Consider the following 11311-nt stretch of genomic DNA (forward strand, 5'->3'; position numbering starts at 1 on the left):
ATTTATTACTGTTACACCATTACAACTACTACTCGCACATTGCAACTAACAAAAAAGTCTATTTTTACGTGCTTTACCTCCTTTGCCTATTCCATTGCTCCCAACTTATATAAAAGGTGGAAAATAAGTTAAATAATTAAAATAGTTTCAATTTCGTTCATAATCGTACTCCCGTTGATAACTCCCGGTGGCAGGGCTGCTCCTTCGACGCCATGCCGGGATCCTTCGCCGCTATTGGGGTGTAGCTGTCGTGGGGCTCCTACAAAATAACACCGGAAGGGAGGTTTGGGTCTCGCGGCGCCTCCGGTGTGAGAGTAAGAACTCGCTTTTGGGGAAGATGAAGATAGAAAGGAATGCAAGGTGGTTTTGTGTGTATATGAGTGTGAGAGAGTGATTAACCCCAAAACATTTCCTCTTTGGCCTATTCATAGCCCAAAAATAGGTTTTAGGGGTTGGTACCTTTGAATCGTAGTCGTCGGTTCTAGGAGCAGAGGACACCTGGCTGGAGTGGATGCTCTACACGTGTCGGGACGAGACTGGTTGGGGAATGTTCTGAGGATCTTCTGACACGTGCCTTGATCATTCTATGATTGATGGGTGACAGTTGTCCCTATCATGCGTTTCGGCATGTGCCTCACGTGCTGGGATTTTCCAAGGTTGGGCTTGCGGGACTAGGTCAGTTAGGACTCGTAGTGTGCGGGACTGGATTGAGTTAGGAGTCCGGGCCTGGTCCTTGCAGGAGCTACATGTAATATCATGTGCCCATCACTCCCTTATGCAGATTTTCTGGATGGGGGAGTAAGGTTAGTTTTGTTTTGTGAATCCCAGTCCAGATTGTGTTGAGTTCAGCCAAACAGGACTGAGGTTTGGTGGCTTTAGAATAATTTAAGCTTTTCTTGCCCCCAGTCCGGATTGTGTGGAGTTCAGGCAATCAGGACTAAGGTTTTGTGGCTTAAAAGAACTTGAGCTTTGCTTGCCTCCAAGTCCGGATTATGTGGAGTTCAGCCAACCAGGATTAAGGTTGGTTGTCTTTAGAAGAATTTTAGATTTGCTTGCCCCCATTCCGGATTGTGTTGAGTTCAGCCAATCAGGACTAAGGTTAATCGTCTTTAGAAGGATTTTGAGATTTGCTTGCCCCCAAGTCCGGATTGTGTTGAGTTCAGTCAATCAGGACTAAGGTTAGTTGTCTTTAGAAGAATTTGAGCTTTGATTGCTCCCCAGTCCGGATTGTGTTGACTTCAGCCAATCAGGACTAAGGTTAATCGTCCTTAGAAGAATTTGAGATTTGTTTACTGTTAGGGCGAAATCACGCACTAATATTCACGCAAGTATACGCGTTCGCAAGTAATATAGAATACTTTCTAGTTCGTTCCCTCAGAGACTCAGACTAATTTATTGTCTAATTTAACTCACTCACCAATGTATGATTACTTCTCAATGTTAAGATAATAACACTTAAAATTGTTGATTAAATATTAACTATAATTAACTACTTAATTAACCACTTAACTAACACTTCAATTTATCAATAATAAAACACTCATGAGATCACAACTTCATTATTACTTCCTTCTATAGCCATAGTTATTACCTTTAGCATGTGACAATGATGATATTAATCGAATAACACGAAACTGATAAAAGCCAACTTTCATTGTACTAATACCATTCTACCAAACATCCACAATTAAGATAGAAGTTGAATAGTCATCAATTATGTTGAGTTCCTATATGTCTACGGAAATTGACAACACAATGATTTAAGCACAAGTTATTCTTTTTGATTATATAGGGCAAATAAAACTGTTAGAGTTACCCACTAATCATGCACAATGTACATGAACCTATGCTAGCATGGCAAGTTCTAAATCTCAAGATCCACCGTCGCTTCACAAGAGATTAACACCCTATCTTATATGTTCGCGACACACATAAGACGAATACGCACAACCAAAACTAGATATCATGCAATCATCACATACTAAAGTATTAAATAATTAACTAAAGAATTCCATAATAAATCCGTTACAACCCCATAATCACGATTAGCCCATAATAGAACTTATCACCATCATTGGTTCATATGAAATCATGATAACAAACACAAGAAAATAAGAACTAAACTGATTATATTAAAACAGAGTACGTCACAAGAGTAAATAAGTCAAAGCAAGAAAACTAGCATCCAACGTTACAACGAAACAAGAATCACAAGAATATATGCTTCCTCTTCGTTGATGTGTGCTAAATCGGTCTTCTTCCTTATCTCCTTCGCTTCTTGCAAAACACAATCTAAAACATAATCTCCTCTTAATACTCTGTGAAAAACGTCTCAAATCTACTTATATAATAGTCCCATAAAACTCAGATTACATAGAAGTTGGAAGCCAAACAGAAGTAGAAGTCTAAAATAATATATCTTTTTCCCCGACCCTGCGCGGCCGCTCAGCATTTCTACGCGGGCGCGCAAGGCTGCTGCGCGGCCGCTCAGCATTGCTGCGCGGGCGCGCAGGACCCTTCTGGAAAAATTCCATGTTTGCTCCGTTTCTTCGCCGTAATCTGCCCGTTCTTTTCCTCTCGCAATGGTGAACACATGCCAAGGCTTATTCTTGATGATTCCTCCTCCGAAATGCAACTAATACCCTGAAATGCATAAACACTAGAAAAACGCATCAAATACACAAAATACTTGATTTCAAGACACCAATTTAAGCCATTTTAAGACGTTCTAAGTGGTATAAAATGCCACTTATCACACCCCCAAACTTAAATCGATGCTTGTCCTCAAGCGTCACAGACTCAAAAACAAATAAAAATATGCATGAATGCAATCTATATAAAAATGCAACGATCCCCCTTACTACAATTAACCAACCAAATTGTCACGTCTCAACGAATGCAGTTAGACACTAAAGATCAAGAATCTCATGCAAACGGACATACCGCCAGAAACGTGGTGTGTGCAAATGCTTAACAGATATGCTTTGGAACTAGACCAATTACTATGACTAGACTATCCTCAAGGCAATCCTACGATTATACAAAGAATAAAAATTCTAGGCACAAAGTGATATACAACACTGCAAGAACTCTGGAGCTTACTACGGAATCGTGCTTTTTATTTACAACTCAAATGCTTATTTGACCGTGCAATGAGTGAGGTCCACAAAAGACTTATACAATGGTATCCATGTAACGAGCGTTAGGTTAGCGGATCCCAGACTCTAAAAGCCTTAGGTCACTAGGCACAAAGTCCCCTAAGAACTTAATAACTCGAATACCAAAGAGCCCACTCTTGATCAATTATGCAATTTTTTTTTTCTCTGAGCAAGTGCGTTTCGCTCCATCTTGCTCAACCCTAGACTACTCGCATAACATGCGAGCCGGCTACTAGCCATTTGACGCCTAGCCACAACTAGCAACAAATTCCATTTTTACTCCATTTTTTTTTCTTTTTCATGCCTTTACCACTAAGAACCTATTATCAAATTCTAAGCATAATAAATAGATTATCCTCGAAAATAATCAGATCATAACAACAATCTAGTCCTTAAGCATTCTCTAAGACTTAGTGACAATACAAGTGCTTCTAGCATGCATATCAACCTACACAACTTAATATCACTTTAATGTTATCACTACACTCGCATCAATATCACAATTCAGTCGATAAATCATTGCAAAAGGGATCATGGTATATGCATGAGCTATATGATATGACAAACAAATAAAGCTATATAAAAAAAACTATATGGCAAAAATTATGCAACTATATGAACTAACTATCATGAATATGCAGCTATATGACACACACAAAATATTCCTTAACTACCACCCCCAAACTTAAAATCTTCACTGTCCCCAGTGAAGGTAGTAGAAAGGAACACAGGGTATACCTACTCGGAGTCATCATCATCATCACCCTCAGTGGGTGGAGTATCAGGCGGCGGGTATGCAGAGTCCTCACCAAAAACTGGCCCCTGGATATCAGCTCCAAGGCCTCAAAAAACAGTCCCTAACGCAAGGATGAGCTCCTGAGCAAACCTGCTCTGCGTCTCATACATGGCATCCATCCGCCGTGAAAGCCTCCTATACTGGGCATCACCCATCCCAGCACCCTCCTGAGCTCTCGAAGAACCAGCCTCACCACGCCCTGGTCTAGCCATAGTAGCACCTCGTGCTGGACGCCCTCCTGGAAGACGATAACCCAGCCCATGCTCCTCAGGCTCACCACCGGTCCACTCCTGCATCCCATTCAGAGTGCCAGAATCTATCGGAGCTACTGGCAACTGCAACTGCTCATGAGCCGGCCAGTTCACTCCTACTGCTCGGCATAGCTTCGTAACCGTGGATGCATAAGGGATGTTCATATGCTTTGCTCCCCTCAAAAACTTCAGAATTCCTTGGTAGATAAACTCACCAAGGTCCACATAGTATTCCTCATTCAGAATTCCCCACAACAACTGTGCTCTCTCAACTGTGACCTCGTGTGCATGTGAAGAAGGCAAAATATTAGCACATATAAATGTATTCCATGCACGGGCATACCTGTTCATGGCGATCTCCGGAAAGTGACAATACTCATTATTGGCTGGACTGCGGTTCCAAACTGTGCCCGGTCGACAGAGAGTCGCACAAATCAAATCCAAGTCAAAATCCTCAGCAGTCTTTTCATTCCAGTTCTCCTCCTCGGGCTTCCTCTCTCGCTGTCCAATCACACGGCGAATCTCCGCAGGATGATAATCAACCGTCAGCCCACGAACTACAGAAAACCCATTCTTTTCAGCCTTCGCGTTCGCGTAGAACTCGCGAACAACACTCATCGGTACTGCTTCGGGTGACTCACAAAAAGCTATCCACCCCTTCTCTGCAATCATGGGCAACAACTCACCATCCCTCCCTGATGGTAAAAACCCCCTCTCCTTCAGAATCGGCTTCCCCAACAGCCTAGTGTACTCCTCCTCCGTGGCTCTGTCAGTTAACCGAGGCCTTGCAGCAGTACCCCTTGATGAATCAGCAGTAGGAACTGTGCTGCTGCTGTCAATAGTGCGTGCTCTCTTGGGTGCCATTGATTTGTGAATGAAAGTGTGTAAGAACTGATTTTTTGATGTTTATGAGAGGGTTTAAGTGTAGGAAGTTGTGGGAGATATGTAGGATAGGTGTATGTATATATAGGGTGTGGAGTAGGTAAAATTAGATTAGGAGTGGGGTTGAGGGATAAAATCATGGGGTAATGGGAAAAGAATTCGTGGGTTTATGGGCTGTAATGGGTTTTTGTGTTTTTTTTTTTTTTTTTTTCTGAACTGTAAAAAATTTTCTGGAACTCGACCCCTGCGCGGCCGCTCAGCATTTCTGCGCGGGCGCGCAGAAAGCTGCGCGGGCGCGCAGAGGGTCTCTGGAAAAAAAAAAATTTCAGCCCCTGTTTTCTGATTTTTTTGTGTTTTTGGATAGGTTATTAACTTCTAAGGGTTCCTGTAACAACAATTCATGGGTTGCCTCCCACGCAGCGCTTCTTTTTCGTCATTAGCTTGACGTTCCGTACCTTTCTCACGTAGTCAACAAAATGGCACTAATCACCTCTCGGTTTGCCATGTCCCCATAGTAGTGCTTCAACCGCTGACCGTTAACCTTGAATGCTTTGTCCGAATCATTCTCAAAAATTTCCACCGCTCCGTGTGGAAACACAGTTTTGACAATAAAAGGTCCAGACCACCTTGATTTCAACTTCCCAGGAAAAAGTCGGAGCCGAGAGTTGAATAACAGAACTTGTTGCCCTGGCACAAATAACTTAGGATGTAGCTTCCTATCGTGCCACCTCTTCACCTTTTCCTTATACATTTTGTTATTCTCGTACGCTTGAAGTCGAAATTCATCAAGTTCATTAAGCTGAAGCATTCTTTTCTTACCAGCTGCATCTAAATCCAGGTTCAATTTCTTCAATGCCCAGTAGGCCTTATGCTCAAGCTCCGCCGGTAGATGACATCCCTTACCGTACACCAACTGAAACGGTGACATCCCAAGTGGAGTTTTGTATGCTGTTCTGTAAGCCCAAACAACTTCATCGAGCTTTAAAGACCAATCCTTCCTTGACGGACAAACAAACTTTTCTAGAATGCGCTTTATCTCTCTGTTAGACACTTCCGCTTGACCATTTGTTTGCGGGTGATAGGCAGTAGCTACTCGATGATTCACATTATAACGTTGCATCATAGAAGTGAACTTACGGTTGCAAAAATGCGATCCTTCATCACTTATGATTACCCGAGGTGTTCCAAACCTTGTGAAAATTTGCTTATGAAGAAAATTTAGCACTGCCTTTGCATCATTTGTCGGTAAAGCTTTAACTTCGACCCATTTTGAGACATAATCGACTGCCAGCAAGATGTACTGATTATTGCAAGACGAGATAAAAGGCCCCATGAAATCGATTCCCCATACATCAAAGACCTCGACTTCAAGCATCACATTTAATGGCATCTCATCCTTCCTTGACAAATTTCCCACTCTTTGGCAACGATCACACCTTAAAACAAACTGATGAGCATCCTTGAACAAGGTGGGCCAGAAAAAACCTGCTTGCAGAATACGAGCTGCCGTCTTCTCACCTCCATAGTGTCCACCATAAACCGTGGAATGGCAGTCTCGTAATATCCCCTCCGTCTCACAGAACGGGATACATCTCCTGATGATCTGGTCAGCTCCCTGTCTAAACAAATATGGTTCATCCCACATATACCACTTCACCTCATGCAGAAACTTCTTTTTTTGCGCGGATGTCAAATTAGGAGGCATTATATTGCTGACAAGATAGTTTACAATATCTGCAAACCATGGTTCTTCCTCCTGAATTGCAAACAACTGCTCATCCGGAAAAGATTCATTGATTAACGTCCTATCTTGTAAAGTAGAATCGGGATTCTCCAACCTAGAGAGATGGTCAGCTACTTGATTCTCGGTACCTTTTCTATCTTTGATCTCTAACTCAAATTCTTGAAGTAAAAGCACCCAACGAATGAGTCTCGGCTTCGAATCCTTCTTAGAAACCAGATAGCGAATAGCTGCATGATCAGTGAATACTGTCACTTTCGCACCAAGCAGATAAGATCGAAATTTCTCAAAGCCAAAGACTATAGCCAAAAGCTCATTCTCAGTAGTGGTGTAGTTCAATTGGGCCCCATTTAAAGTCTTACTCGCATAGTAGACCACATGGAAGAGATTTTTCTTGTGCTGTCCCAGAACTGCACCTACCGCATAGTCACTCGCATCACACATCATCTCAAACGGTTCTGTCCAATCTGGTGTTGTAATAACTGGTGTCGTGATCAAACTCTCCTTGAGAGTCTCGAATGCTGCCAAACATTCATCATCAAATTTGAAAGGCACATCTTTCTCAAGTAAATTGCACAACGGCTTAGATATCTTTGAAAAGTCCTTGATGAATCGCCGATAAAAACCTGCATGACCGAGAAAACTACGGATTCCTTTCACCGAATTAGGTGGGGGAAGATTTTCAATGACTCCCACCTTGGCCTTGTCCACCTCCAGACCTTTGCTAGAGACCTTATGCCCAAGGATAATGCCTTCACGCACCATAAAATGACATTTCTCCCAATTAAGCACCAAATTAGTTTCCACGCATCTTTTGAGTACGGCGCGCAGATTATTCAAACATTCATCATATGAGTGTCCAAAGACGGAGAAGTCATCCATGAACACTTCGACGTTAGTTCCAATCATGTCAGAGAATATAGCCATCATACATCTCTGAAAGGTGGCCGGGGCACCACATAACCCAAACGAAACTCTTCGAAAAGCAAATGTGCCAAATGGACAAGTGAAGGTAGTCTTTTCCTGATCCTCTGGTGCAATACAAATCTGATTATACCCGGAATACCCATCCAGAAGACAAAAATACTCATGTCCCGCCAATCTGTCAAGCATTTGATCAATGAATGGGAGAGGGAAGTGATCCTTCCTTGTGGCTTTGTTCAATTTTCTATAATCCATGCATACTCTCCATCCTGTAACTGTTCGAGTAGGGATGAGCTCATTCTTTTCATTTGCGACCACAGTGATACCTCCTTTCTTAGGTACACATTGCACGGGGCTCACCCACGAGCTGTCAGAAATAGGATAAATGATGCCTGTATCTAGCCATTTCAGAATTTCTTTCTTCACCACCTCCTTCATGATCGGGTTCAGTCTTCGCTGTTGTTCCACAGTTGGCTTACTACCTTCCTCTAACAGAATTTTATGCATACAATATGAAGGACTTATCCCCTTGATGTTTGCTATGGTCCATCCTATAGCCGATTTGAATTCTCTCAAAATCCTTAAGAGCTTGTCTTCCTCACTACCTGAAAGGTCAGCTGAAATAATAACAGGTAACATAGATGAATCACCTAAAAAGGCATACCTCAAGTGTTCAGGTAATGGTTTGAGCTCTAAGGTAGGCGCTTCCTCTATTGATGGTTTGAGCTTTCCTTCAGCGTTCTTGAGGTCAGAAGTACCAAGAGATTCAAATGGTATATCTAGCTTTCGCTTCCAGGGAGAAGCATTCAGATATTGTAATTGCTCGTTGTTATCTTCATCATCACTGTCAAATTCCCCCACTAAGGCCTTTTCCAATGCATCAGACATTAGCATGTGATCGAGTTCCGAAGTAACTGCGGAATCAATCACATCCACTTTTAAACACTCCTCATCTTCTGTAGGGAATTTCATTGCCTTGAATACGTTGAAGGTCACATCCTGATCTTGGACCCGTATAGTAAGTTCCCCTTTTTGCACATCTATCAAGGTACGACCAGTAGCCAAGAAAGGCCTCCCCAAGATTATGGGAATCTTCTTATCTTCCTCAAAATCCAGAATGACAAAATCTGCAGGAAAGAAGAGCTTATCCACCTTGACGAGCACATCCTCAACTATGCCCCTTGGGTAAGTAATGGAACGGTCCGCCAATTGTAGCGACATGTATGTGGGTTTTGGATCAGGCAGATCCAGCTTTTTAAAGATCGACAAGGGCATCAGATTAATGCTTGCTCCCAAATCACAAAGGCACTTGTCAAAAGTTAGATTGCCAATGGTGCAAGGAATGGTGAAGCTTCCTGGATCTTTCAGTTTTGGTGGTAACTTTTGTTGCAGAACCGCGCTGTATTCTTCCGTGAGAGCAACGGTTTCAAGGTCATCCAGTTTCACCTTCCTTGAAAGAATAGTCTTCATAAACTTCGCATAACTAGGCATTTGTTCCAGAGCCTCAGCGAAAGGTATATTGATGTGAAGTTTCTTGAACACCTCCAGAAACTTCCCGAACTGTCTATCCAGCTTTTGTTGCTGCAATCTCTTAGGAAAAGGTGGTGGAGGATAGAGCTGTTTCTCCCCTGTATTAGCCTCAGGCAGAGTGTGTTCAACAGTAGTCTTCCTTGGTTCCGCCGCTTTCTCCCTTTGCTTAGATTCTTCATCTCTAACTTCAGCTTCGATTTCTTTTGCCTTTTCAGCATCAGCTACTTTTCCAGACCTTAAGGTAATAGCCTTGACTTGCTCTTTAGCTTCCTTCATGCCTGGTACTTCCGTGTCACTGGGAAGAGTGCCAGGTTGACGATTGAGCACTGCATTGGCTAATTGACCGATTTAATTTTCCAAGGTCTTGATAGAAACCGTCTGACTCTTGTACAACAGCTTAAGTTCCTCAAAATCAGCACTAGTAGGTGCAGCTGCACTTCCCTGTTGAGGATATGATTGTCTTGTAGCATACTGCTGTGGTTGCTGGAATCTAGGTGGGTTAAACTGTTTACTCACTCCTTGCTGATATGGTGGCTGAATAGCATTCTGATTATTTCCCCAGCTAAAATTTGGATGATTTCTGTTGTTAGGATGATAGGTCGCTGGCACAGGCTGCTGTTGTCGCTGATAATTATTCACATACTGAACAGATTCGTTGACAAGAGAACACTGATCCGTAGCATGAGAACCTGCACAAAGCTCACAAACCATAGCTATTTGATTAACTCCATACGTAGCCAAAGAATCAACCTTCATTGATAGCGCTTGGAGCTGGGCTGCAATAGCGGTGGCTGCATCAACTTCCAGAATACCTGCTACCGTGCCTGATGTCATCCTCTGAGTTGGGTTTTGATGCTCATTTGCAGCCATCGTCTCAATAAGATTGTACGCCTCAGTATAGCTTTTAGCCCATAAGGCGCCTCCAGCTGCTGCATCGAGCATGGGCCGAGATTGGGCCCCCAAACCATTATAAAAACCAGTGATTACCATCCAATCCGGCATTCCATGATGTGGACATTTTCTCAACATTTCCTTGTAGCGTTCCCAAGCCTCGCACATAGATTCTGTAGGTTGCTGCGCAAACTGAGTAAGAGCACTCCTCATAGCAGCAGTCTTTGCCATTGGATAAAACTTCACCAGAAACTTTTGCGCAAGATCTTGCCACGTAGTGATGGACCCAGGTTGTTCAGAATGTAACCAGTCTTTAGCTTTATCCCTCAGTGAGAATGGGAAAAGCCTCAACTTGATAGCCTCATCAGTCACGCCATTATACTTAAAAGTGTTGCAGATCTCGACAAAATTCCTTATGTTCATGTTGGGGTCTTCAGTTGCCGCTCCTCCAAAAGAAACAGAATTCTGCACCATCTGAATAGTGCCCGACTTTATTTCAAAGGTGTTAGCTTGAATAGCCGGATGAAGGATGCTTGACTGAATGTCATCAATTTTAGGCCGAGAAAAATCCATAAGAGCTGGATCAGCTTGAACAATACGATCTCCCATGTTTACTGGTTCTTTCTGCTCAGTTCCTGAATCCGAATCCTCAAAATCTAACTTCTCCGGAGTATCAAGAACTTCGTCTGTCTCCTCAGCTGTATCTAAGGTCCTCTTGCGAGCACGAGAACGAGTTTGCTTAAACGCTTGCTAAAGTACCTGAAACACAACCGAAAAGAGTAATTAACTACTACGTCCTAATCACTGAGTCCTAAAGACCAATGATGGTAAGTACATAAACTAAACAAATACGCCGAGTCCCCGGCAGCGGCGCCAAAAACTTGTTAGGGCGAAATCACGCACTAATATTCACGCAAGTATACGCGTTCGCAAATAATATAGAATACTTTCTAGTTCGTTCCCTCAGAGACTCAGACTAATTTATTGTCTAATTTAACTCACTCACCAATGTATGATTACTTCTCAATGTTAAGATAATAACACTTAAAATTGTTGATTAAATATTAACTATAATTAACTACTTAATTAACCACTTAACTAACACTTCAATTTATCAATAATAAAACACTCATGAGAT

At 42.4% G+C, this 11311-nt stretch overlaps 1 non-coding gene across 1 annotated transcript; it reads left to right on the top strand.

Moving 5' to 3' along the window:
• Positions 1-10282: 10282 nt before the first annotated feature.
• LOC141687811 (small nucleolar RNA R71) lies at positions 10283-10389 on the top strand. The gene has a single exon (XR_012561292.1). It is a non-coding gene; the product is annotated as a small nucleolar RNA R71 (small nucleolar RNA).
• Positions 10390-11311: the final 922 nt, after the last annotated feature.

Source organism: Apium graveolens, chromosome 9 (genome assembly GCF_009905375.1).
Source record: "Apium graveolens cultivar Ventura chromosome 9, ASM990537v1, whole genome shotgun sequence".
Taxonomy (NCBI): Eukaryota; Viridiplantae; Streptophyta; class Magnoliopsida; order Apiales; family Apiaceae; genus Apium; species Apium graveolens.